The sequence below is a fragment of the Zootoca vivipara genome, chromosome 8 (genome assembly GCF_963506605.1).
Source record: "Zootoca vivipara chromosome 8, rZooViv1.1, whole genome shotgun sequence".
Taxonomy (NCBI): Eukaryota; Metazoa; Chordata; class Lepidosauria; order Squamata; family Lacertidae; genus Zootoca; species Zootoca vivipara.
This window is the reverse complement of record NC_083283.1, coordinates 62,722,236-62,749,541: the sequence shown is the minus strand read 5'-3', so window position 1 is coordinate 62,749,541 and position 27,306 is coordinate 62,722,236.

Genomic DNA, 27,306 nt, shown 5'->3' with positions numbered 1-27,306 from the left:
GTTCTTCCTACATCTTTTCTCCTTCACAAACCAATCAGATTCTGACCAGCTCCTCAACCGCAGTTCTCATTTAGCGGGGAATCTATGTTCTTCTTATGTCAGGACAACTGTAGTCAATCTGTGAGCTTCTACTAAGAGTTCTCAAAAGCAGTAGTCCCATACTTATTTTGTTCCCTCTACATCTCCTCCTCCTACCTTTCTTTAACCATGATGTGGCCCTGCTTTGTGGAATATTGGCTTTGGTGATCTGGGGATTGCCCCATATTGTAAATGACTGAGAAGGAGTGATGCCATTGATTTCATTAAGCTGGTAGTTTGAGAGTCAGGCAAATCGCAGACAGTAAACAAAAACCATTGCAGCTAATGGTAATTTGACGGAAGATGAGACTTGTGGTGTAAAATGTCCCTGGAACTATTTGTGCATTATGAAAGGTGGCTCAGATGCTCTAGAACCCTCCTCACCTGAAGTGTCTGTATAGATGGAGGTGTGTGGACCTGGCACGGCCAGGCTGAAATGCATCATTTCCTGACATATATTTCTGTGAGCACAAATGGGTTGATGTGAACCACTGTAGGAAAATAGACACCTGTTGGCAGGTCAGAAGTTGCTTCCTCCACATGGCTGCATTCATGAGGGATGCACTGGACTAGCTTTGGACCTGTTTGATCGAACTATCTGACCCAGGTATTTGAAGCAACTAACCTGCTCTATGGGAATACCATTAATTGACCACAAATTGGACTAGCCTTCTCCAACCTGCATGCTGTGGGAACTCCAATTCCCATCTGTCCCAGACTGTGAGGGATGGTGGGAACTGCAGTGCAACAAAAATGGAGTGTTCCCTCTGCATAAAGGGCTTAAGAATGCCTGAGTTTGGCCCAGAGATTAGTAGATCATGTGCAGAATCTGTATCAGAATAGCAAATAATGCAATCAAGCAAACCCTCCTTTACTAAACAAATAAAAAAGCAGGAACAATTTTAAAAATCCCAAAACAAATAAAAAAGCAGGAAAAGGCAAGTAGCCTTCTGCTCCCAAAGTCTCAACTATTAAAAAATGACAGAAGAGTCCCCAAACTGAGCCTTCTGAGCCCTGTGGTAGTGGCCTCACCATGGTAAACTAAATCATCTGTACAAGCTGGTTCCAATAAGCCAATGAACGTGATAAAGGGGGTGCTATTATATTACAAAGCCCAGAAGGCTCCGGCACTTCAGCTATCACAAACCGAATAGATTAAAAGTATTTTAATGGGACTGACATAGCCTTCCACAGTGAAAACAGGACTATAGGCAGAAAATAGCCCTTCATTAATATTATACGGTAGGTCACCTGGACAATTTAGGAAGAGATAATCTCGTTTGTTCTGATCATTTGATATTTTGAAAACAGTTAAGGAAACTTTATAAAAGGCATCTGGGAAGCAAATAAGTTTTTTTTTAAATAATAATAATAATAATCTGGTAATAAAAGGTTTCCCTTTCAAGGAGAAAGAACAAGAGGAGAAACAAAACAAAACAAAAAGAAATTATAGCCTATGTTAAATGTACAGATCTGTGAATTATTTTCAGTCAGAACTACTGCTGAAACATTTTATGTTATGGAACACTTAATTTGAAAAACGTGTTGCAATCTTTGTTTGTGTGAGTTCACCATCATCTTATGTGGCAGATGCCTGAGCTATTGTTTTACAATAGACCTTCAGTGCAGATCTCCATGTATGACTCACTGGGCACCTGCAGCTTTCACTATGAGGGTATGCATTGCTCCTGTCAGAAGTAGAGTGGCTCTGTGTCCTACTCTACAAGGGATGATCCTCTGCTAGAAAGGCTGTTAAAAGATGAAGGGCTGACTGGTCCAGATCCAGTTAGAAGATAATGAACCATAAGAAAGCAGAGGAGAGGACTTGAGTTTGTTCATCAACACAAAAGCACCTGGACTTCAGACTATGCAGGCACACATGTCACCTGGCGGCAGGTGACAGGTATGGTATTTCTATTATTTCTAAATTTGCTCCTATACATTTGCATTCGATAGGCAATTTTTAATGCAAGTCCATGTTCACCTTCTTCTGCTCTTTTTCAGTCATGCATTTCCTGTTTTGCAGTGAGGTTTAAGCAGCCACCATAGATGGAAGCAAAGCGGATAGAATCACTTGATCCAGTTGAATAAGATTTGTATATCTGAGGTGTAATTTAAATCCATCTCCCAGGTGCATACTTCCCACAGCCTATAGAACCACCAGTCCATGTGAAGGCCTAAGTGTAAGTATCTAAGTAAGCAGGAGCATGAAGAGGAAGAAACAGGCATGCTTTGGGTGTGTGAGTTGAGAGCCCATCTCAGGTAAGTTTATGCAACTACTCTTACCAAGCAGAGGGCCTTCTCAGTAGTGGCACCCTCCCTGTGGAACAGCCTCCCTTCAGATGTCAAGGAGTTATATAACTATATTACTTTAGAAGACATCTGAAGGCATCGCTGTATCGGGATGATGATGACCATGGAGTCTCTGGTGTTTTGCTTTGACAGTCCCCCACCCCCACCCCCAATTGTTTATCACCAGCCAGCATGGCATTGATAGATCTTCCCTTGGAAATATGCTGTGCCATTCATGATGTAATCTCCTGGCAATAGAAAACTAGCAAGAGAAAATGTTTTCAATTACACTACTAAGTAATCACACAAAGGCTAATAGTGAACGATTCTGTATTCCCAGGGTGCTTTGACCAATTGCTTTGTAAATTGATTTCAGGACTAAGGACACAAGCATGACAGCAAGAATATTATTTATGGTTTGGAAGATCCCTTTTGTCACTTCTGCTTCTCCCTCTTTCTTGCGGCCCCACTTTAAATAGTTTCTGGCAGAGTAGCAACAAAATAGGGCTTATTCTTTGAAGTGTCATGTTTTCACATTAGGCATTAAAAAACAATAATGATGAACTTATACTTGGATTGATAGAGTTGTCAAAATTCTTCTGCCACTAAACATGTTTCTTATTCCTTGGGAAATGAATGTTTCCATGCAAGAACTTTTGACAAGTTTGTTTTGCTATGTATAATCACTCTGTATTATTATTATTATTTTGTATATTTACTCTTGGCCCTTTGTCAAATAGATCCTCCTAATATCGGCTGCACCGTGCTTAATTTTTGCAGGTATTAAATGCCTAGAACAACAGCACACCCTCTTCTAATAAAATACTAACAGAGAAAGGCCATAGCTCAGTGGCGGAGCATTTGATCTGCATGCAGAAGGTCCCAGATTCAATCCCCAGGATCTCCTGGGAGGGCTGGGAAAAACTGTTATCTGAAACCCTGGAGATCTGCTGCCATTCAGTGTAGACAATACTGAACTAGGGAGACTAATTGTCTGACTCTCAGTGTAAGGCACTTTCTTATGTTTCTAAAACATCCAAATGTAAGTTGCTGAAACCGAAATCCTCCCCTCCTCACAGCCGTCTAAGTTCCCACCTCTCTAGAACTTTCCCCAAGCAATCAAATACTGTGTCTGTGTGAAGCCAACCTTTCGCTGGCCCTTTTCATGCCTCTTCTGGTTCTGGGAGACAAGGGGGGAGTGGAGCTTGTCACAGCAGGAGGGGAGACACCCGTTACTCTTCACCAGCCTGATTCATCTCTGCTTCTTTGCCTCCCTCTCCGGCTTCTGATTCTGGACTTCTCTCTGCCACAGACTCTCCCAGCTCACTAAGTCCTGTCACCTCTTCAGCTTCTGTCACCTCCTCCTGCCAGTCTTCTCTGTCTTCGCCCTCTGACCATTCATCATCATCTCACCACCAACCCCCAGGTTCTGAACCTTCTTCCATTGGGGGTTCCCCAGCTGGTTCCTTCTACCATTCCTCTGTGCCCAACTAGTACATAGTGTGAGAGGAATGGTCCCTGGGTCCACCCCCTTCCACCACACCACTGTTTCCCTTCCTGCAGACATCTATTGGCTGGAGGGATAATGTCTCAAGCAAGGACCATGCTCCATTCCTGGGGGTGGGGCTCTGTGCAGTTTTGAACCCTGGAAGTTCAGCCTGTGGAAGGTGATGGGGATAGAGGAGATGGGGGCCAACAGCCTCACTCCACTCTCTGCCCCTGTATGATAGTCATCACATGCATGTGTGTGCAAGAGAAAGAATACCTGAATAGGACTCCTATGTTCCCAAGATATCACAATACACATTTTTTTTCAGTGGAATCTTTGTTTTGGAAGTACAGCTGATTTGAGGATTTCATTATATCATACTCATAGTAGATACTGACATCATTGGCCTTTAAAGTAAGGCCCTTTAGGCCTAGGGTCCTTGCTACCTTGTGTAGATAAACACAAAACTGTGCTGCAATTTTAGGCTTTGGGTCTATAAAGATGAATGATAATGATACTGAGAAATGCTGAAAGCCTCCAGGGATATTTCTGATATAAGAAAGTGTGGTGAGCCTGTCCGTATAACTGATCACACCTCACCTTAACAGCTTATTCAGAAATCAATGCAACATAAATATACTCATGCACAAAATCTGTTCTTGTTTTTTGAGGGGGGAGAGTTCAATGGGAATATGAAAGCAGAAGCATTCATGTTCAAAAATTATAAATGCATTGTTATTTCCTCTGATGAAATCTGGTTGTAAAAAGAAAGAAAGAAAGACCCCGTGCTTTATTTTGAAAGCATAACAAAACAATAACAAAAATTGATCCAATGTAATTGTTTGCAAAATATCTAATAAACAGCTTCTCTACATTGGATTTAAACTTCCTCAGAGGGAAGGAAAAGTTGACCAAAGTCTTCACTCAGGCAAGAGTTAAAGGCTAACCTGGTGGCTGTGTTTGGCTGAGCTAGGATGTATTCTTTTTTTTGTAAATAATTTTTATTAATTTTCAATTAAGTCACTTCCGACGTAGAAGGAGGTGAGGTTGTGGGCGGGCCACGAGCCCGAGCACGCGCTGGGAGAATGAGTGCCATTCTCACAGCCCATTGGCTGGCTCCCATACGCGGCGCTCCCTTGGCATGCCCAATTGGGATGCTCCAAGGGGGCGTGGCTTGCTAATTTAAGCGAGCGCGCGGCTGGGATTCAGGCTCTTTCCTGATCCCAGCCGCATGACTGCAAGGCGTCCCTGTTCCGTGTTGATGGCGCGAACCTCTCGAATGAGGGAAATATTGTTTGGCTTGTCGACATTTCTTTTGCTAATAAGTATTGGTTACGGCTGTAGGGGTATTGGCGGCGAGCCCGTTGGGCTCGATTGGCGATAGGCATTGGATTATCGCTGAAAGGTTACAGGTGGGGGGGAGGTTGCTGCCATCACCTCCCCCAAAATGCTGAAGGGTACTCCCTTAAGGAGTCCGGGGCGTGGCCTAGTCCGAAGCCGTGGTAGGTGAGGGCCAAAAGGCACGGCCCCTAGCGGTGGCCCCAGGGTGAGTCCTAGTTGATGTGCATCGCAGGACTCGCCCAACGGTGGTTAACCCTTCACAGACTGCCAGCAGAATGGGCTGGAGTCGGATATAGACTGTTAGATCCAATGCCTATGCCAATACCTCTCTACATCCGTAATCAATAAAGTTGTGGCCTTTTAATGCCCATTAACCTTATGCAATTTGTCCAGTGCCCTTATTTACTCTGGGAGGGATCGGGGTATCGCCACACAATTAAAATCCAATAACAGCCATATTTTACCTATATGAAATTACCATTCCTATCCAAATATAGATCAATTATACAGCCAATTATACATTTTGAGTGACTTCCTGTGTGCTGGGTTTGGGGATGCAAAGTTATTATTTCTTCCTGCTTCTGAAATCGAGCTAGGGTGGATTCAAATCAGCCACTCTTTTTCAGAATCTGTGCACACAACTTCAGGGAGAACCTGGCAAATGTATTCTTGGAACTAAACCTACAATCTTACTCACAAAGCTTCTTCTTCCTCCTCTTCTTCTTCTTCTTCTTCTTCTTCTTCTTCTTCTTCTTCTTCTTCTTCTTCTTCTTCTTCTTCTTCTTCTTCTTCTTCTTCTTCTTTTCCCCCAAAGCTGCTTCTACCTGGCTATAGCTTCTCCCCAGTATTGTCACTGCCACATTCTTCCCAACTTTTCAGTGCTCACTTGCAAGTATTTAATGTAGGGTTACCAGATGTCCCCGTTTCCCGGAAACAGTCCCCGGATTCGCAAATTTGTCCCTGGACAAATTCCATCGCCAGAATGTCCCTGGATTTCATCTAATGTCCCCGGGAAACGTGGCAGCGGCGGCGGCAGTCTCAGCAGCCCAGAGCTAAACATACCCAGCTCCCTAAGCCGTTCCTCATAAGGCATCATTTCCCGGCCTTTGACCATTTTGGTTGCCCTCCTCTGGACACATTCCAGCTAGTCAGTATCCTTCTTGAACTGTGGTGCCCAGAACTGGACACAAGCGCGCCTCCTCCCGCTCACTTGCCACTGGCTCTGCCTTGAACCCACTGACTGGGTGCAGATGGGCGGCCACCGGGCGATGCCTGCGCAGGAGACGGCCAGACAGGCGGGCATGGCAGCAGCAGCAGGAGTGGGTTTCTGCTAACACTCCCGAGTAAGCCTGTAGGGGATCACAGTGCAAGGAGGGAGAGAGGGAGGGAGGGAGGGAGGGGGGGAAGCACAGCTAGATCTATACATTAAGAAAGACCAGGACCCAGAGGAAGGCTGCGCAACAGAGGAGACCACAGAAGAGAAGATATTACTTCTTTATTTTTTAAAATAACTTTTCTCCTCTTTTTATTTTTTAAAAAATCATTCATTCATTCATTCATTCATTTATAGTGTCCCTGGATTCATTGAAATGAATTTGGTAACCTTAATTTAATGCATTTTTACCTCACCTTCCCACTGAGGAGTGTGCTGTTCTTGTCTCTCCTCCATTTTATCTTCACAGCAACCCTGTGAGTGAGGTAGGTTTGCTGATAAATAATAGGGTGTCCCTGGGCATTTGAATGGGGATTCTAAGTTTTACCAGTTCTAGTCTGTCACTGATCCATCTTTCACTGCCCCTCCAGAGAAAGCTTACAAGGTACCAAATTTGACGTCTCTTAGCCCAGGCCTTCACCACCATTCATTTATAACATTTCAGATAACCTTTCCAACTTAGAAGCATGGCTGGGGGAACCCCTTTCTGACTGAGCGTTGCATCTGGGGCAACCTTCAAGGGAGCACATGCCACTGCTGAGAGGGATGAGAGTCAAAAGTGGGTAATGCAACAAATATAAATGCTACCTGTGTTCATTAGGCTAGTTTACACACACACACACACACACACACACACACACACACACACAGAGAGAGAGAGAGAGAGAGAGAGAGAGAGAGAGAGAGAGAGAGAGAGAGAGAGAGAGAGAGAGAGAGAGTCTTTGATCCAGGCATGATCAGAATTCAATGACACATTCCAGCTGGTCAGGGGTGTGGACTGGGGAGAGAGAAACCAAGGAGGGGGCATGTCCCAAGGAGAGGTTCAAGGGCCAGATGGTGAGCTCTGGAGGGCCTCATTTGGCTCCCAGGCCAGAGGTTTCCTGAAACAGTTGACAATTAATTAAAAATGACAACTAATTCAAATGATGTCATTTAAATGGAAACAGAGAATAAATCAGCCATTTTTAAAAGCCAAGTTGGCAACAAAACTTATATATTTTTGTAAATTGGAAAACAGGCAAGCCCACTATTCCTTTGGCAGGTGCCACAATTACAATTTCTCTCTCTCCCTCTCCCTCTTTCCCTCTCTGTATACAAGAGAGGAACCCAATATTGATCAGTCCACTTTGGAGTAACCTGTTCCACCCTGGTTTTTTATGGCTTCTTTCTATAAAGAAGACATAACAAGACAATGGCTGAATATCCTGTTCAATCCAGTGACCACTGCATATTATAATTGAAAGGTCCTGCAAATTAGGCACCTAATTGCAACCAAGCTCTGCATGAATACCACTAAAAAGGCATCATCCTGAAGCCCAAAGGCAGAGATCATATGCAGGAACAGTCCCTCTTGTCAGTGAATGATTATATTGTTCCCTTTTTGGAAGGCTGACAAAAATGCTTGTTGCTGACTTTTCCTGCGGAGTGAAGGAAATCACCAAGTATGCATATCCTGCATATGTTCTTTCAAACAGCACTGAAAGACAAAATTAAAATAATGCACACTTAATATTTATATGCACACTAAACATTTATTATTCAACCACCTATATCCATTTCCCCTCTGTTTCACACTGTATTTCTACAATCAGTCATGAGTGTTTCATTTGGGATGAGTAAGCCAGTTAACATGGGCTGCATGATAAAATATCTTATGTCTCAATTCTACGATTGCCAACTTTTGGTCCTGGCAAATGCCTGCCTGGTAAAGATTTGCCAACTGAGTTTCTGCTTTCCTGACATCTGCAGAGGGCAAAGGAGCCGTTTCAGAATAATAAGCGGAGAACCTTCCTTGGATGTGCTGAATTTCACCTCCGGCGATGTTCATAGGTGAATATGGAGGCTTCTGCTTGAGCAAAGGCATTTGGGGAATTTTGAGGAAAGCTTAAAGTATTTCCAAGAGCCTTTTTTGTGGGGAGTGGAGAATTAATGCATTTTAAGTCACTCTCAGCCTTGTCAACTCCACACAGTAAAGGCCATAAGTGGAAATCCCAAGTTATCTTCCTTTTACCTCCTTCTGTGGTAACATTTAAGTTTCCAACATATCCTAAAGGTCTCCTTCACAAACTTAGAATACGAAATGTACTTTCAGAGACTTGAAACAATGGCCTGGAGCCCAGGAACCATTCACTTAATTCTGCACATCCAGATGCTACACTTGAATCCCGCCCTGCCTCTCTGTGTGAAATAGTTCTTTTTATCCCATTCTCTCAATATTTGGGGTCATTAGTTAAAATCCCATTCTATAAAAAACTATCATGCATGCTATTTCAGAGCATGTGTAGAGTGCCTCGAGTTGATCTTTGTGGCTGTTTCACTTTCCCAAGTGGAGCCAAACATCCAAATGTTTCCTTTCTCTTTTTTTGCCTGCGTTTTGAAAAAGAGCAACTCTACTCTGCTCTCATTTCAATATGGCTCTTGTTATGAAAATGTGTAGATCCCGTTTTAGCTATTTACATCGGCTGTAATGCTGAGCCAACATTTAAATGCTAGTTCCAGATTTTCATTAGAGTACCTGAAACCAAAACTCAAATTCTTTCAACTCTCCTATGCATTTTTCTCCCATATAACTCCACTGGCTCCTGAACTTTACACCAGTATTCTGTATCAGTGAGAACAAGGTCTTATTTTGCATGTAGAACTAATATTCCAGTTAGATCATAAGCCTTCTTAACTGATTGCGCTCTCTCTCTCTCTCTCTCTCTCTCTCTCTCTCTCTCTCTCTCTCTCTCTCAGCTGATACGTTTTTGCTGCACAAATGATGATGGTGAGGCCTCAATTCTATGATCTGCTGGTTACAGCTAAAAACAGCCATGCACCCTAAAATGTTAGCACCACATGTCTTGTTAAGTAACATGCGGTGCCAAGCTCGCAAATATTACACTGTTAGGAGTTTTATAGGTTACAGAAATGTCAGTGAGATGGAATATACAGCATACCTTTGTACTGTTCCTGAGCTGGCCACTTTGAATACCTATCTTGTTTTCACTAACTTTGTATCTGCAGGTGCATTTTTCATCCAGATTGCGCCACCAACCAGCTGCAAAGCGTCTGGCATTGCCAGTACCGCCTCTTCAGTCCTGGCCTCACCCACACGGTTTCTGCTTCCTTCTCTGTCTGTGCCACAGCTGCCATCTCCTTTTCCTTTCTGCTGTTTGCAGGCGATCCCAGTTGTCTGCTGAAATTGGACTATAATAATAGGACAGAGGGATTGGAGAGAGGAGCTGGGACTACCTGCTGTACAGTGGGGTGGGAGGCAGCGGCTGCTTATTTTCACTGAACAGAGAGAGAGAGCCTCTGTGTTCAGTTGGGCCTCTGAAGACCAGCGGCCGGGGAGCACAATTGGATCATGCACTCATATGATGCTTGCAGGCTTGCCTTCAGCATATTGTGGACCACTCGGGGAACAGGATGTTGGAGGTACCTTTCACCTGATCCAACAGGGCTCTGCTTATGCAAACCTGGATCTTGCCCTGGTATATAGGCAAATATATTGTATTCTCTTTCATGGGAATTTGGGTGGTCCATGTCCGTTAGCATTTCATGGCTCTACAGGATTTTCAAACGTATAGGGAAAGCAAATAACTAGTATTAGAATAGCTTCAAAGTCTGATTCTGATTTTTTTTAAAGCTGATTTGCAAGAAAATATATTTAGATGGATCTGGTAAATGAAATAAAACACACACCTTGCTCCCTGCACTTCCCATGATAAGATCTATGTGCTATGGCCAACCGGCTAATGCAATAAAATTTTGTTTGTTTGATAAGATCTCCCATAGTTCTTTCCTAAATCCTCAGGTGACAAAAGATGGCCAGGGTTCTAGATCAGTACCACATAATCAAACCAGTATCTCCTTTAGCGGGAGATGATGGGACCCAGGTGGCGCTGTGGTTAAACCACTGAGCCTAGGGCTTGCTGATCAGAAGGTCGGCGGTTCGAATCCCTGTGACGGGGTGAGCTCCCGTTGCTTGGTCCCAGCTCCTGCCAACCTAGCAGTTCGAAAGCACGTCAAAAGGCAAGTAGATAAATAGGGGAAGGTAAATGGCGTTTCCATGTGCTGCTCTGGTTTGCCAGAAGCGGCTTTGTCATGCTGCCCACATGACCTGGAAGCTATACGCTGGCTCCCTCGGCCAATAACGCGAGATGAACGCGCAACCCCAGAGTCGGTCATGACTGGACCTAATGGTCAGGGGTCCCTTTACCTTTAATATATACAAAAAAGCGGAATGCATTTATGAAGAAGGCGGTAGCCATTCTTTTTCCAAAACCTATCTATGTGACATGTATAAACTGTGTATCGTGTGTGTGTGTGTGTGAGAGAGAGAGAGGGGGGGGGGAGGGAGGGAGGGAGGGAGAGAGAGAGAGAGAGAGAGAGAGAGAGAGAGAGAGAGAGAGAGAGAGAGAGAGAGAGAATCTCTCTGCTCCTATGAGTACATTAGGCAGATAGTATAAATGACCGTACAAGGTGCAGGTCAGCACTGGAATGTGCTTCTGGGTGTCTCAGGTGACATTCTATTGATTCAAGTGAAACATTGCTGCCATTAAGCTGACACTGCAAGATTACCCTGTGGCCTGAGTAGCGGCCGAAGGGTTAAAGGCAAACCTTGCGAGACTGGCAGTGGGCCAAGTGATGTAACCCATGGAGGAAAGCATACGGACTCGTGAAAATGATCTAAGAGGCATTTGAGGAAGTACAAGTCATAACGGAATGGCCGCCATGGATCAATAGTTGTCTTTTGAAAATAAATACAATCCCAGGACATATTTGACAGCGAACTGAAAAGGATCCTTGCACGGCTATTTATTTACTTAAACTTGGTAGGAACTGCCAAGCTGTATTAAAGTTAGATATAAAATGCTAGTGCCACACTATTTTAACCAGGTGCAGTCAGCAAAAAGGATATTTTGGGGGGTTGGGGTGAGGTGGGGTGGGGGGAGGTTATTTCACGATTCTCACATCTCGGCCATAACCCCTGGCCAGCTGTGCAGAAATGATTTTCCTCCTCCTGGATGTTATTAGGCGACTCTGCTCATTTCAAAGCCACAACAGTAACTTTGTTTCCCTTTCCCTTTCCCGCCCTGCTTTTTAACACGAGGTCAAAGCAACGTGGCTTGTTCCTTATGCATTTCATATGACGTTACAAAAGAGGCATATTGAATTTGGCTCAGTCTCGCCTTAGAACTATCCATCTTTATTAGCAGAGAAGCCGGGGATTTGGGAAGGGAGAGCACGAGTTATTTGAACAAGGTGCGACAGGCTGAGCATCCTGTCTGTCAAAACAAGGCAGGGGAAGACACCGTTCTTGCCCGCTGACATAGAGACTCAGCTGCTGAAGAGGGATCCTTAGCCAGAAGATGGCAGTGTGAGCGTGTGGATTGCAAACCCGCCCGATTCCCCTCTCACAGGAAACAAGCCGAATAAAAATAGGTTTTGACTTGCAAGAATTTATTAAGTAAGCCATTAGTCGCAGCCGGCCTCCTTCTCCCTAAAGATGGGAAACCCACAAGTATTGCTTAACAAGTGCTCTCCCCACACCCCAAAAACAAAGGCTGCAGTCCTCCTAAGCATCCTAAGGTAAAACCCATTGAAACCCACTGAAACTGCATCCAAGGATCCATGGTCAGGACTGGGCAGCTTGCCAGAGAACTATTTAAAGGAGAACTTAGGCGTTCCGTATTTGACCGTGTATTCAGAGCTATGCAGGATGCCACTCAGCCTTAGCATCTCTCAAGGGCTCAGGAAAGGCTGCCTAGGAACAGCAGCCTTCATTTCTCACAGACACACACAAACGCAAAAAGCGAACCCTAAGTAACCTATGGCATGCAATCATTCAGCGAAGAAATTCGGAGAAAATTCGAAAACCTTCAGGATTCGTTCAGCTTTAGCATAACCTTCTACACTCCAGAACCTACAAGGTGCAAATTATGCACTACAATATATTACAGCGCCTAATACCAGCCTGTGTCTTGTCCCCAAGCCTCCCTGGAAATAGTTCATGAGCAATGACACAATGTCATCATCTTCAGAGGTATCCTCTTCATTGGCTAGCATTTGTCCTTGCCTACTAAGTACTACTGGAGGAGAGAGAGTAGCCCTTTTAGGCTTTCCCTGAAGTGTGTGATCTAGTCGTTTTATGGAATATGAATGGTACAAGAGAAGAAATGACTTTTTGATTTTCAGTTTATTGGCTCTAATCTTTTACATTTTATCTCGTTTTATCTTATTGTATTTCATTGTTGTTGCGAAGTGGTTTCTAAAGAAATACAATAAATTTCTCTCGCATACTTTAGAGAAGGGGTACGCAGCAAGAGGTACATTGAGATCAACTGGTAGATCTCTCTGGGTGATTGGCAGCAAATCGGCAAGGGGTTCTGACTCCCAATTGTTTTATCAATAGCAACAACTTCCCCCACTTAAAATTAGGTTGCTGCCAATGAAGGAAGCTAGCCACAGGGGTCTAATTTTGTGCAAAAGGACTGTGACCTCAGCTCAGTTCTGGTCCTGAAAATAAACATGTGCTCAGAATGCACACAGACACACCTCATTATTCAATTCTAACTTTATGTCTCAGAGTTCTAGTAAAAAAACAAACAAACAAAAAACCACAAAGTAGATCCAAGTCAAGAAGCATGATTTCTGCCCCCACCCCCTGCTTCAGAGTATGTGTTCAGAAGTGACAGCTCTTTCTTTTACAAAAGGCAGCTGGGGGGGGGGTCACCTTGATCCATACAGAGACCAGAGAGAGGGGGAAGCATTGCTATTTTCCCACCAAAAGTTGTTGCTCTCCCACACTATCTGCCCCCCCCTAGTGTACTACCTGTGTCAAATAACACCTGCTGGGCAGTGGAGAGCCTAGAGGCCGTGGAGGCGTGCACACTGTGTCATGTGATCAATTATGTGGGGCGGGGCTTACTTGGGCCCCCACAGTATTTTACTCAAGTTGACACCCCTGGTGGAAAGTAGGCTACTAGGGAGAATGGGGCAGTGGCCCACCAGCCTCAATCTGCTCTTCACAGGCCCCACAACAAGCTTCTGCTGGTGCATCTGATGTGGGGGCCACGTGTGGAGCCTGGGGAAGTACAGAATTCACACTGGAACTGCTCCTCCCTACTGTGTTCCTCAAGACTGCCTATTTCCCACCTCTTGGCAGTGGAAATATCTGGGCATTCTGCCAGCACAATGTAATCAGTGGTGGCTTATTCCCAAGATGCAATGGTGCAGTTAGCTCCATGGCTGGTCCACAAGGCGGCAGGCTCCAGGGAGCTGGGAAGGGTGGCAGATCTGACCTTCTTCTCCGCTGTGTGCCTCCTGCACTCGCACCACCACCCTCTGCCTCCTTCCAGGGGCGTACGTGTGAGGGAGGCTGCCAGGGTGTTGGCCCCAAGCACATTTTTCAGGGGCGGGGGGTGCTGAGCATTTGGGTCCTCACACAAAACTAGAATTAGTCCACCTTTCATTTGTTCTGGTTCCACATACTGTTGGGTCCCCTGCTCTCCTCCCTACCTTTGTCGATGGGCACCAGTCGCCATTGCTTAAAGCCAATTCCCAAGGTGTTCCAGCTGGCATAAATTGAGCATGGGACTTTGCCCTAACTTGTATGAATCCAAATAAGTTTGTTGTCCTTTTATCTTCAGTGAGATCGTGCTTTCCTAAGGGCCAGACGAATTCTTTTTTTAAAAAAGAAAGAAAGAGAGAAGTGGTATTCATTTCATTCCCGGGATCCCGCTAAACAACCATAATGTCATCTCCTCAAAACATGGCAAGATTTGATATATTTTGACTATTTATCTTGCAGGCAATAAGTATCCGTTTACCAAACACGCTTCATATATTAACTCAAATTACATTTGGGGCTGCTGTGACTGAAAGTCCCGTAGAGAAAAAGGTGCCAGCCATTTGATACAAGAGAGCATCACGTTTAACTTCAGGGAAGAGCAGAACTTGTGATTCTGTCATGCAAGGTGAAAGAGCCAAGTTCTAGTTTATGTCAGCATTTAGGCCATTTGTCCTTATTTAGCTGTCAGTTTTATTACTGTCTGTGATGCACATGACAAACAGGCAGGCCTGCTTTAAAATAAAAAAGAATTAGTTTCATACATATGTACTGTCTATATGCACAAAACTCCTTTTAATAATATGATTCTGGTTTCTTCTAGCTAAGGTGAACAGAAGGGTGTGTGTGTGTGTGTGTGTGTGTGTATCTTTAAATTCTAAACCAGTGTTCACTTTTATAACATTCATAGTGTGAGTGGAGATTTTTGCGTGCAAAAACTCTGTCAGGAAATTTGGGCTTACTGCAGGTGTTAATAAGAAAATAAATATGTATGTGACTGGAGTTAAGCTGCTCTGAAAAAGGTTCTCAACTGAACTGTTTATTTTTCATTTCCCTGTAACTGACCCTACCACTATAGACACACTTTGTGTAAAGGCACAAATGGTGCCCTAATGGCACTAGAAGTATTTAAGAGTATGAATTAAAGGAATACTCCTAACATCATCCTAGGGATGGATGGATTTGTCAATTTTGGTTCCTCTCATTTCTCTATTTACCCCATCTCCCATTCTCCACATGTTCGAATCAGTTTCAGGTTTTTTTGGGGAAGAAAAATTAATCAGCATTTAGTGCAAATTTCTCCTAATGTGCAGATCACATGCAATTTTATTGGACATATACATTTTTTGCAAGCAATTTCCCATAATATAATGTATTTTATATGTTATTTTCACAAAGAAATAGATTTTTAAGGACACTTCCCCATAATATATATATTTTTAATATACACATCGTTTGGCTGGAGAACTGCATCACACAATTTGGAGATGGAAAGCTGTGTTTTCAGTTTGCATATTGTTTGGGAAAGAATGAATCAGGTGAGTTCACATCAAAACCCTAACTCCCCATCATTGGCTTATCCTATGGATTTTAATTAATTCTTTTCAGACAGACACCTCTGTCCTGCCCCCCACCCCCCACCCCAGATTGTGTATATAATGTGTAAGTTGCAAATTACACATCCTTACATTATTCTGGAAAAAGATCAGGGTGGGGAAAGCATTGCAGCTGGTGGTTCCATGCAGGAGGAGGTGCTTTGACAGTTGTGGAGGTGACAATTCTACTCTCCTTAAAAATAAAAATGAATGGCCCTTCCCAGACTCCCCCACCCATACCATGTTCCATTGGGCTGTTCTACTTTAAGATTATTCCTTAAGGCCATTTTACCCTTGTTTGCAGCCAAACAAGGAGGTCCAGCTCCGAGGGCCTTCTGGTAGTTCCCTCCCTGCGAGAAGTGAGGTTGCAGGGAACCAGACAGAGGGCCTTCTCGGTGGTGGCGCCCACCCTGTGGAACACCCTCCCATGAGATGTCAAGGAAATAAACAACTATCTGACTTTTAGAAGAATATCTGAAGGCAGCCCTGTTTAGGGTAGTTTTAATTCTATTGGGAGCTGTCCAGAGTGGCTGGGGAAACCCAGCCAGATGGGCGGGGTATAAATAATAAATCAATAATAAATTATTATTATTCTGTCGCTGGCAAGGAACAGTCACCATGTTCTGCTGTCTGCCCTTTGACATCCAGTCTTTTCCTGGTGGGCTTTGGTATGTATACTCTTCATCTTCAACTGATGTCTGGCATAAGAACTTGGGTGGCTAGTAGCACATCATCACTGTGACATTTTTTTGCCATCTGGTTTGGTACTCCTAATACTCTTCACACAGACTGGCGACGCAATATATGGGTTTTCCTTGGTTGTGGCAAATGAACCATTGTTTTCCCTGTACAAATTACAAGGCCAGGCTGTTTTATGATGAATGGCGTATGTCTACCCTCCCTTACACTTCATGGCCATAAGTGAAAATGATAAAAGCCAGTGACTTTCCTGCAGCACAACAATATGACTGTCCAGTGTGCTTTCAAATTATACACTACTAGTCACTTCTGCCAGTCGACATCTTGCAATAAAGCTAGTAACCCAGATGGTCTTTTAAACGTAGATTTGCATATCAAGCAACTCAGCACATTTTTTTTTACAGATTCTGATTTCATGGATATAGCACAAATGAGACAAGGGGAGTCTGTTTTTGCTAAAACATGAATATATTAAGGCACTAGAAAAGAGCAATAAAAGAGATAAGCTGATATGTTTTATTAGATCTGCTTCTTTTGGAGTAGTTTGCACATTAACAGGAAGTCTTCTTCAGTGGAAAGTTGGTTAAATTCCCAGACACAGAGAAGCAGTGTGCAAGAGCAAAATTGCTGCTAACGTCACTTCTGTCATATAGTGACTGGCGGCAAAATTATTCAAAAAGTGAACAAATACATTTGGCAGGCCAGCAAATAATTACAGAATGGGCCATTCTGCCTAATGAATACTTCTTTGTAACTAGTACTGTAGTTGCCCAATCAATCGATTATTTGAGGATCTACATAGCAATGGGCAGGCTCTATTTAGGAGGGCAAAGGATGTAACTGCTTTGTGTCACCGAACACACTCATTTTAAAGTGTGCATCAAGTGGCTGCTTGCACTTAGCCAAAACAGAGAAAATGCCTAACTGAAAAAGATGACAAAATAAGGAAGAGACCTGCATAGCATTTTCATACACACATATAGAAACAAGCACTCTAATTTAAATAGAAAGGAAATACATCTTACCATAGTGAGGAAGAGTGTGACCAGGTAATATACAGTCTGATGTCCAGGTCTGATGGGCAGCGCCAAGGCCTTGCTCTTCCTTCTTGTGGCTTGTTGCCTTTAAACGGGACTTGGGACCAGACATCCCTTAGAGGACACCTGCAAATGGAGAAGTGTCCTTTGACAGCTCTTCCAATAGAGGGCTGTCTTTTGTAAAGTAGGGCATATGGTCACCCCAAATGTGTATCCTGGCTTTGGGCGGTCCTTTCAATAGCTTACACGCAACATCATCTTTAAAATCTCAATGACTGCATTATACCTACATTGTACACCCGTACCTTTGGCCATTGCACTTCCTCTTCCTCTTCACAACTCTTATGGTCAACTCTAAAAGGAGGCCAGTCCACCTCATCAATATTTGTCTTTTGAGCTCATATCTATTACAGTATTTTCCACTGATCCCTTTTGAAGCCACATGGTTGGATGCTCAGTCTCCTAAATATCAAGCAGAATTTGAAACATATTACTGGCCTATAACTTTCATTGTTACCATGTTTTACACCAGGCAAACTATTCCTATTAGAGTCATAGAATGGTAGGGTTGGAAGGGATCCCAAGGGTCCTCTAGTCCAACCCCCTGCAATGCAGGAATCTCAGCTAAAGCATCCATGACAGATGGCCATCCAACCTCTGCTTACAAACCTCCAAGGAAGGAGAGTCCACAACCTCCCGGGGGTGACCGCTCCACTATTGAACAGCTCTTATTGTTAGAAAGGTCTCCTTTGGAATTTCCTTTCTTGTAACTTGAAGCCATTGAATAAATTAATTCCAGGGTCAACCTTGAAGACATATTCATACCTCATTTTGTATCAGGTTCTTGTAATCAAGGGTAAAAGGTGAAACTCCTAGATCTTAATTTGAATTAATTGTGTGTGGGAAGGTTTTTTTTTGGGGGGGGTGCCTTCCACCCCCATAATCAATATTCACTTTGGAAGATACAAAACACCACTCAAAAGTTATGGTTAGCATATTTTCCCCTGAGATTTTTTTGGGGGGTAGGTGTCATCTGGAATTGCCAGTGGGGTTTAATTCTGTGGCTGTTCTATCAAATGTTAGGTTCCAGTACAGATACTTGTGTATATATGAACAACTGTTTTTTTTAATAATCTGCCAGGAAGCTCTAATCTTCCTTTGCAGTTCTCCTGGGATTTAATTAGAATGGCTTCCTACAGCCTGACATGTTTATGAGGCATAGGTAAAGAGACAGTTCATAAAGCTGTCAATTTCCCGAGAAATTAAAGAAAAATTGGGCTTCTTAGTGCCTTGGCAATTCCACACTGCTGATATAGTAGCCTTGCAAACAATGAAATCAAAGGCTCCATAACAAGATGCTGATGCATTAGATATGGACAGGGTTTAAAAACTATATACAAGAGCATTTGTCAATTTGAATGCCTAAAGAGAGAAGCATGGGAAGGCGAAATAGGAATCCAGGTAGCTTCACACCAGACTGTTCAGTTTTCAGCAGTGCAAGGATGAATAATAGCCTCTTCATTGCTTCGATGATAACTGCAAATTTGCCTTTCATAAGACAAGTCTTAGGGAATCAAATCTGCAAGATGAAAAAGAATTGCACTGTGAGCACAGATCCCTTGCTACCTGCACTTCTCTGCTTACATAAAAGCCTGCAGACTTGGATATTATAGCCACCGGTTAAAAAGGAGAGCTTGGCATTATCAGCGAAGGGGCAATACACTGATGGTAATTGTGATGATAGAATTTTATCATTATAAACTATGATCACGGTACATACTATATTACAGTACTAATATATTTTCATATGGCAAATCGGCAAAGCACATTTTCCAGGTGCCACCCTACATACGCCTACAAAAGGGTCAATGCAATTAAAAAAACAACAACCCTTAACCCCTGGATGGTTAAGTTCAGTCAAAGACGAATATGGGGTTGCGGCGCTCATCTTGCATTGGGAGCCGGCATTTGTCCACAGAACGCTTTCCGGGTCATGTGGCCAGCATGACTAAACCGCTTCTGGCACAACGGGACACCGTGATGGAAGCCGAAGCGCATGGAAATGCTGTACCTACGGGACTGCCTCTTCTGGTATGCCCCACGGAGGACCTTACGGTCTGCTAACAACAACACTTTGAAGATCCTGGGCCCCAGAGAAATTAGACTGGACTCGACTAGAGCCAGGGCCTTTTTGGCTGTGGCCCTGGCCTGGTAGAATGCTCTCCCACAAGAGATCAGGGCCCTGTGGGGTTTGACATCTTTCTGCAGGGCCTGCAAGACGGAGCTGTTCTGCCAGGCCTTTGGGCAGGATGCAGTTTGACTTACTTTCCTTTGTATAAAACAAGCCCGAAGGAGGCCTCCACTCCTTGTATGATCAGTGGAAACAGTTGGTCCTGGCAAGTATTAACCACTCTCAATTCCCACCTGATAATTGCCACCTGCCCAGATTTTAACTTGTCTGAATTAATTTTAAGATGTATTTTAATTAATTGATGCCTGTTTTTATGCATATTGTGTTGTTTTTATAATGTTAGCCGCTCTGAGCCTGATTTCGGCCAGGGAAGGTGGGATACAAATAAAGATTAGTTGTTGTTGTTGCTGTTGTTGTTGTTGTTGTTTACCTTCTCACCACAGCAGTACCTATTTATCTACTTGCACTGGCATGCTTTCAAACTGCTAGGTTGGCAGGAGCTGGGACAGAGCAACGGGCACTCACCCTGTCACGGGTGGTGCTATGGTCTAAACCATTGAGCCTCTTGGGCTTGCCGATCAGAAGGTTGGCAGTTTAATACAATTGAACTCAGTGGGACAAGATTGTGCTATTAGGGTAGTACTACCCAGAGTAGATCCACTGAAATACATGAATTTATACCCCATACCAAAGGTGCCAACATGAATAAAACATTGGGGGAGCCCAGGTAAGTCTTGCCCCGCATAATCAATCATGCACACACCATTTGAATGGCAATGCTCATCAACTTTGGGGAGCAGCAGCCCCCTCAAATATTTTAGGGGGGGGGCGAAGAGACCTCATTCCCCTAGGATCATAACATACTTAACATTATACTGCTTTAACATTAACATTAAGTATTGATATTATTGGGGGGCTAAAATTAAAATTAAAAGGAACCCACAATAAAAGAAAACTCTGTATACTTCTTGATTTTGCTGCCTGCTTGAGGGAATCATCAAGTGACTAGTGGCCAATGATTTGCTTGGTGGGTCAACAAAGCTGTGCAACCTAAACTAAAACTTAGCTAATTTGTGGATTGATCTGAAAACTAACATGGTTAACAATATTGTGAGCTATCTGTTTTCCTCTTGTGAACTCAACTGGGCCAGGATGGCTATGCATATATAATATATGCAACTGACCGCTCATGTGAGTTTGCTGCTGTGATTCTTTGATGCCAATTTTTTTTTGTGACCCCCTCAAAGTTTGTCCTTAAAAAGAAAGAAAGAAAATGGCTGCACCCACTTTGACATGCAGCGTCCATAGGGTTTATTCTGGGTAAATGCATCTCCAGGGCCAAAAAGAAGGTTATAGCACCCTCCACCCCTGATCCAAGCACAATAATAAAGATGAACAGTTACATGGGGCCAATCATGTTGCTAGTGTATTACAGGCAAGTGCCCTCTTCTCTTATTGGTAGATAGAGTCTCATTTTCAAAAGCTGCACCCAATGCAGAAGCAGCAGTAGTTCCATCATTAAGGTTTTTTGACCCTGAGATCGTGGGTTAAATAATGCCTGCCAAATTTGAGTGATTTGAAAGGAACCTTGAAATCACCCAAGGGCTGCAATCCAACGTACACTTCCTTGAAAATAAGCCCAATTGAATCTCTATGGGACTTTACTCTAAGTAAACATTCACAGGACTGAGCTGCACCTATGAAATCAGATTATAGAGCAACACTTATTTTGCGTGCTTTGGCCAGTTCTTTTTGCTGTCCTCTTCTGACCCTTATGCAAAATGTTTGTGAGTTTTGTACCCATCTGCGGTGCAGTGGTGGACCACAGGTGTGTTACTCTTGAGGAAGGTGAAATAAATATCTTTTCAAGCACCCCCAAACTCATGATATTTGGGAACTATGGCAACCCCCTTTGTGCCCAGAAATCTTGATCCTTTAATTGACTGGCACACTAATGCACTTCTGTATTAATATCTACAGTCTGAGTTGATGCTGAGTCTTAATTTTCCACCTGTTCTCTTTTGGTTTTACTCTTCTTTCTTTCTTTCTTTCTTTCTTTCTTTCTTTCTTTCTTTCTTTCTTTCTTTCTTTCTTTCTTTCTTTCTTTCTTTCTTGCATTTGTCTTCATTAAAGTTCCTTCTTCACCCACCCCAAGTCTTTGTTCAGTTCAGAGTCCTTTCCTTCCTAGCCTTTAAAATTATAGTCATTACTCCTATAAAAGATATTGTAAGAAGGCATCTGATACCAAGTTCCTCAGATGTGTCTCTTATAAGCCATAAACCACCCGAGGGATAATGCTTTCCCAGTCCCAAACATCATATTTTTGTCTCTTGCGTGATTATTTAACTTCCTGTCTCTTTCTCATTTCTTTCTAGGTTGCTAACACACTTACAGGTTTTATATATAATCTTCCGAAGCATCCAAACTAGGAACGGCTCTCTTTTTATATTCTAACACGTATATGATAAAAAAAGAGGAAATAAAAGTTTATAGGCAGGGAATAAAAAAGGTGTGGAAGGCTAAGAGAGGCTATGCTATATATAGGTCAGCAAGGTAAAGCTGAGATTGAGCGCAGATCAAAGAAAGTTAAAAATTATTTGACAGCACTTGATTTAAAACAGCCACTCTAGGAAGCCTCTTGTAATAACTTATTCTAACTCGCACTTTGCAGATTGCTGAGCTGTCTTGAAAGAATTCAGGGACTACTGAGCTTGGGCACGGTTTTCACTTATGATTTCTGAGATCAGAAGTGCAATACAATGGGTCAAGGAACGACCAAGATGTCACTCACCCTATTAGGAGGTAGAGATTAGCCCTTACTTGAGCCACTGAGAGTTCATGAAAAGCAGCCCCAACTTTTGTGCTCCTGAAGATATTTGACAGTAACATGGGACACAATGGCTTGGAAAGATAGTTGAAAGCTACCATCGAAATTAATTAGAGATAAGTCCAGTCATGACTAACGTGTTCCATATATTTCAACCTGTTCCATTTATTCCAATTAACTACATCTGGGCCCAACCCAATACATATCACCTTGTTTAATTTAATCTTTTAGTAGCATAGTTTTGCATGTTCTCGCTTTGCACTAGACACTGTATCACTTCAGGACTTATTTCAGTGGCACCCCGTGCAAGGCCAGCATTTGGTGCCTCTCGCTATTCGTTCTGCTCATTTCACGGTGTCACAGTTGTGACGTCCCCTTGGCTCGGCACCCAGTGCAGCGGAACCAGTCGTCCTGCCCTAAATCTCCCTCTGATCACTTCATATTACTGCTCCTCCCAACAAAGCAATCTAAACAAGCTTACATGTCTATATGGACTGTATTTGCAGTGTGCCTATAAGAGAAGGAGTGTATGCCTTCCTCTGCTAGAATGCTGCCAATGCCAACATTGCAGGTTTGATTCCCCTTATGGGACAGAATGAATCAGAAGAATCTTTATCTGCATCAGCCACTAGCCGTAGCAATAAAATAAAATAAAATAAAATAAAATAAATTGAAGATAGAGGTAAAAACTTAACTATACAAAATGCATTCTGGGGGTTTAACTCAATAATCAAATAATAGATCTTACTCTAATTCCCCCCCCCTCCTCCTCCTCCTCCTCCTCCTCCTCCTTCTTCTTCTTCTTCTTCTCACTCTTTGCTATTATCTTGATCTGCTAGAAGAAAGGACACAGTAGCAATGGTTGAGCAACCTGATAGTAGTAGAGGGGTAATACCCCACTTCCCAAATCTCCCAAATTGGAGGTTGCAAGGAGGTTGGACCAAATATTCCTCCATGTCCCCTCCAACTCTACAATTCTACGATTCTGTGATTCCCTCTTTCTACTCTTTCTTCAGGTGCCACACTGTTGGAAGGGCAACAATAAGTGCAAGTGTCATGCGATTCCTGCCTTCCTGCTTATTTCATCCAAGATGTAGCCCCCAGGCTGCCCTCCTCCCAGCTTTTTACAATCTATTGTGAGCCATTTAAAGATACATCCTCATGCCTTCATTCTGTCAGCAGCACTGCTGCCTGTCATAAACACATCTGAAAAAGTGCAAAATGGTATCATGTCCACCATTTTTAATGACATAAACCCAGGCCTGAAAAAAGAGGCGTCCCTTTGCGGGATCTGCTGCTGATTAACACGTCTAGCAATGTCGTGAATGAACGAAATCTCGAGAGGTGTCTTGAGGTTAGAGTTATTAGGGTCACTTCTGCTCTTCGGCTTGGTGACAGCCTATTTCTGCCCCCTATTAATCCTTTCCCTCACCTGCTGTCAGGGCCCGTGTTATGACTTTTCTGGTACAGGTGATAACCTTTGCTGTGCCTCACCCTTGCTTACTTTTGTGACATCTTGACATTTGCAAAAGCTGCTCCTCTGTCTGAGCTGTTGTTCCCCAGGAATTCTAAAAGGGTGTGTGTGTGTGTGTGTGTGTGTGTACTCCACATTGTTCTATGTAACACACAGTGGCTTGAAAAGAGAGTGCGACTTACTTTTTAACTAGTACCATGACCCTCTTGGCAACCAGGTAACCCAAAGCACCTGGAAGCAATTGTGCCTTTTAACATATATAACAGTAAGTCCATATAAAAGAAATCACATTCCAAATTTGCGGATTTTTATGACTGTTACATTTATATAATACTTAAGTATGAAATGGAAAATTGTGATCAGGACTCCGTAAGATTCAAAGATTGAAAGGGGCCTTCAGGGTCATCATCATCATCATCATCATCATCGCCGCCGCCGCCACTTTGATCATGAGCAGCCGAACCCTTTATAATTAATCCTAAAACCAGAATGCATGTAAGCATAATAAAACTTCAGGAAAAAAAATCCAACTAGGCAACAGAGTGGCTGGGGCAACCAAGTCATATGGGTGGGGTATAAAGAATAATAATAACATTATTATTATTATTAACAAATAACAAATATTCATTGTAGAAATGAGCTGAACCAGGAAGGCTGAATTTTGTGCCCCTCGAAAAACAGCCTCGATAGTTGGCTTTTTCTTTCCTCAGGGTGGCATTCGGCATAAAAATGCTTGCAGAATGATTTCAAGTTTTTTATTTTATTTAAATCTAAGCATTTCTGTACACTAGTGTGCAGCACTGGGGCTTTAAAAGTTTTAATGTGCCTTAGCACATAGCAACAGGCTTATAAAGGCTTTTAATTCTGCAATTGCTGCTCAAAGTCAGGCATTCATGCAGATCAGCTCACATCAGTGAGACTGAGAGAGAGAGGTGTGGGCAATGTTCTTGCAATTAAAACAAAAATGGTACAGAGGTAGTGGCAAATCTGGTGCGGAAATGGTGAAAGTGTGTGTGTTTTTTTGTTTTTTGATAGACTATCTCACAGCCTTTGAAATGGAAACTTTGGCATAAAAGGCTGAATATCAAGAAAATTGGGTGCAGCACTACTTCATAGTAAATTGTGCCTGTTTTAGTTGCAGCAATTGCAACTCCAGTTATTTTTTGTAAAGGTAAAAAGGTAAAGGGACCCCTGACCATTAGGTCCAGTCGTGACCGACTCTGGGGTTGCGGCGCTCATCTTGCGTTATTGGCCGAGGGAGCTGGTGTGCAGCTTCCAGGTCATGTGGCCAGCATGACAAAGCTGCTTCTGGCGAACCAGAGAAACACACGGAAACGCTGTTTACCTTCCCGCTTGGAGCGTTACCTATTTATCTACTTGCACTTTGACATGCTTTCGAACTGCTAGGTTGGCAGGAGCAGGGACCGAGCAATGGGAGCTCACCCCGGTCCACTGCTGAGGAAAGTTCTGCACATGATAAGCAAACAGGCCAAAAATGTTTTGCTGTATCATTGCTGTTATTAAGAGGTGACTGTTGCATTTATCTCTAGACAGGAACCAGCCTAATGTTAAACTGTAGCCAGATGTAATTTAGTTGTGGTAATGGAGAATCAATTGTAGCCTACCTCTAGCATAACATGGGTACAAATTGGCAGCATTGTTGGGCTAAATTTAATTTCACCTAAACAATCTGATTTTTGAAGGCAAACATCTTCAGAAAGGTAATCAACATACAAGCCTTGTTAAGGATTGCTAGAAGACCTCCTGATAGCATCCTGTTGACCCAACTGTAATCTTCTCATAGCGAACTATATTATCCCATTTCACCAATGGAAACTTTTAATTGAGTATTTGACATTCGTCTGTTGAAGTAACTGCTGCTCCTCTGTCCTAACCCTGGACAGACTCTACCACCAGCCCTAGAAGGAGAGAGAATACAATGATCCACCGCCCTATTACATTTTATCTCAGTTTCTCATTTTCCCCAGTTCTAAGTTTAGCTTGCCACATTTCGCCACCAGTTTGCATTTTTAAAAAAGCACTTAGTCATCCTTTGTGTACACACTATGCACCTTTTGCAAGCAACTTCCCCAAACATCATGCATTTTATATGTTAATTTCACTAATATATGCATTTTATGTCCACTTTCCTGTAATGTATTCATTTCCCACATGCACATGCTTAAAAAAAAACTGAATTGCAAAATTCAGAAAATGATGGCTGCATTTCTGTTCATATATTGTTTTGGAAAAGCAACTTTGGTAGTTTTTCACCCACCAACCGCACCCTAGCAGAGGAATGTATGTTTTCTTTTTCCATTTGAATGAGTATAACAAGACATGAATATGAAAAAAGTTATATCTATATCAGAGCCAGGAATCAGCTGAAATCAGCTGAGAGCTTCTTCTGTTGACTATCACACTCCTGCTTACATGTGTGAGAAGTTATTATTTTTGTGGATGCACTGAGCACTAAAATGGTCAGAAAGAAAGGACTGTGGTGGATCTTTCCACAAAGGGGGGGGGGCATAAAGCATGCAAGGAACCCCTTCATTTGAAAGGACTGCCCAGCTACCCCTCCTAAAGCCATTTCTGGCGGGGATAAGTCATGCTCACTTGCCTCTAAGCATCCCTGGGAGCAGAGGGTTGTGTGAAAGTGCTAGCCCTGCCCAGAGGGGATGAGCGAATGGTTGGCTGAGCACAGGAGAGCTAAAGCAACAGCCTTTAAAAATATATAGTGCAGATAGGGCCTGCGTTCTATTCGGATTAGAACCACCGAAATGAATGAACTTAAATTATGCCCATTAATTTTAATGGGACTAATCTGAGTAGGATTGGCTACAACTCACTGGGAGGGCAAGTCTTTTCTCCTCCTCAAATTAACCCTCGAAGGGAGGGGGAAAATTGTGGGATAAGGATTTGTGGGGCTGGCACACTTTAAAAACCAAACAATACAACAAAAAATGATGCAGAAACATATTTAATAGCAATTATAATTTATGTGGCTTTGCGGTGGTAAAGGTAAAGGGACCCCTGACCATCAGGTCCAGTCGTGACTGACTCTGGGGTTGTGGTGCTCATCTCACATTATTGGCCGAGGGAGCCGGCGTATAGCTTCCAGGTCATGTGGCCAGCATGACAAAGCTGCTTCTGGCGAACCAGAGCAGTGCACGGAAACACCATTTACCTTTCCGCTGTAGCGGTACCTATTTATCTACTTGCACTTTGATGTGCTTTCAAACTGCTAGGTTGGCAGGAGCTGGGACCGAGCAACGGGAGCTCACCCCGTTGCGGGGATTCGAACCGCTGACCTTCTGATCAGCAAGCCCTAGGCTCTGTGGTTTAACCCACAGCGCTACCCGCGCCCCTGGATTTGTGGTGGACTGTACCCTAAAAGCTGAGACAGGTAGCCAAAGCAAAAGCAAACAGCTATATATATATATATGTTGCTGAACTTTCCCCATGCTTTGCCTCACATGCAGCACACCCCCAATCTATGTTTACTCAGAAGCAGG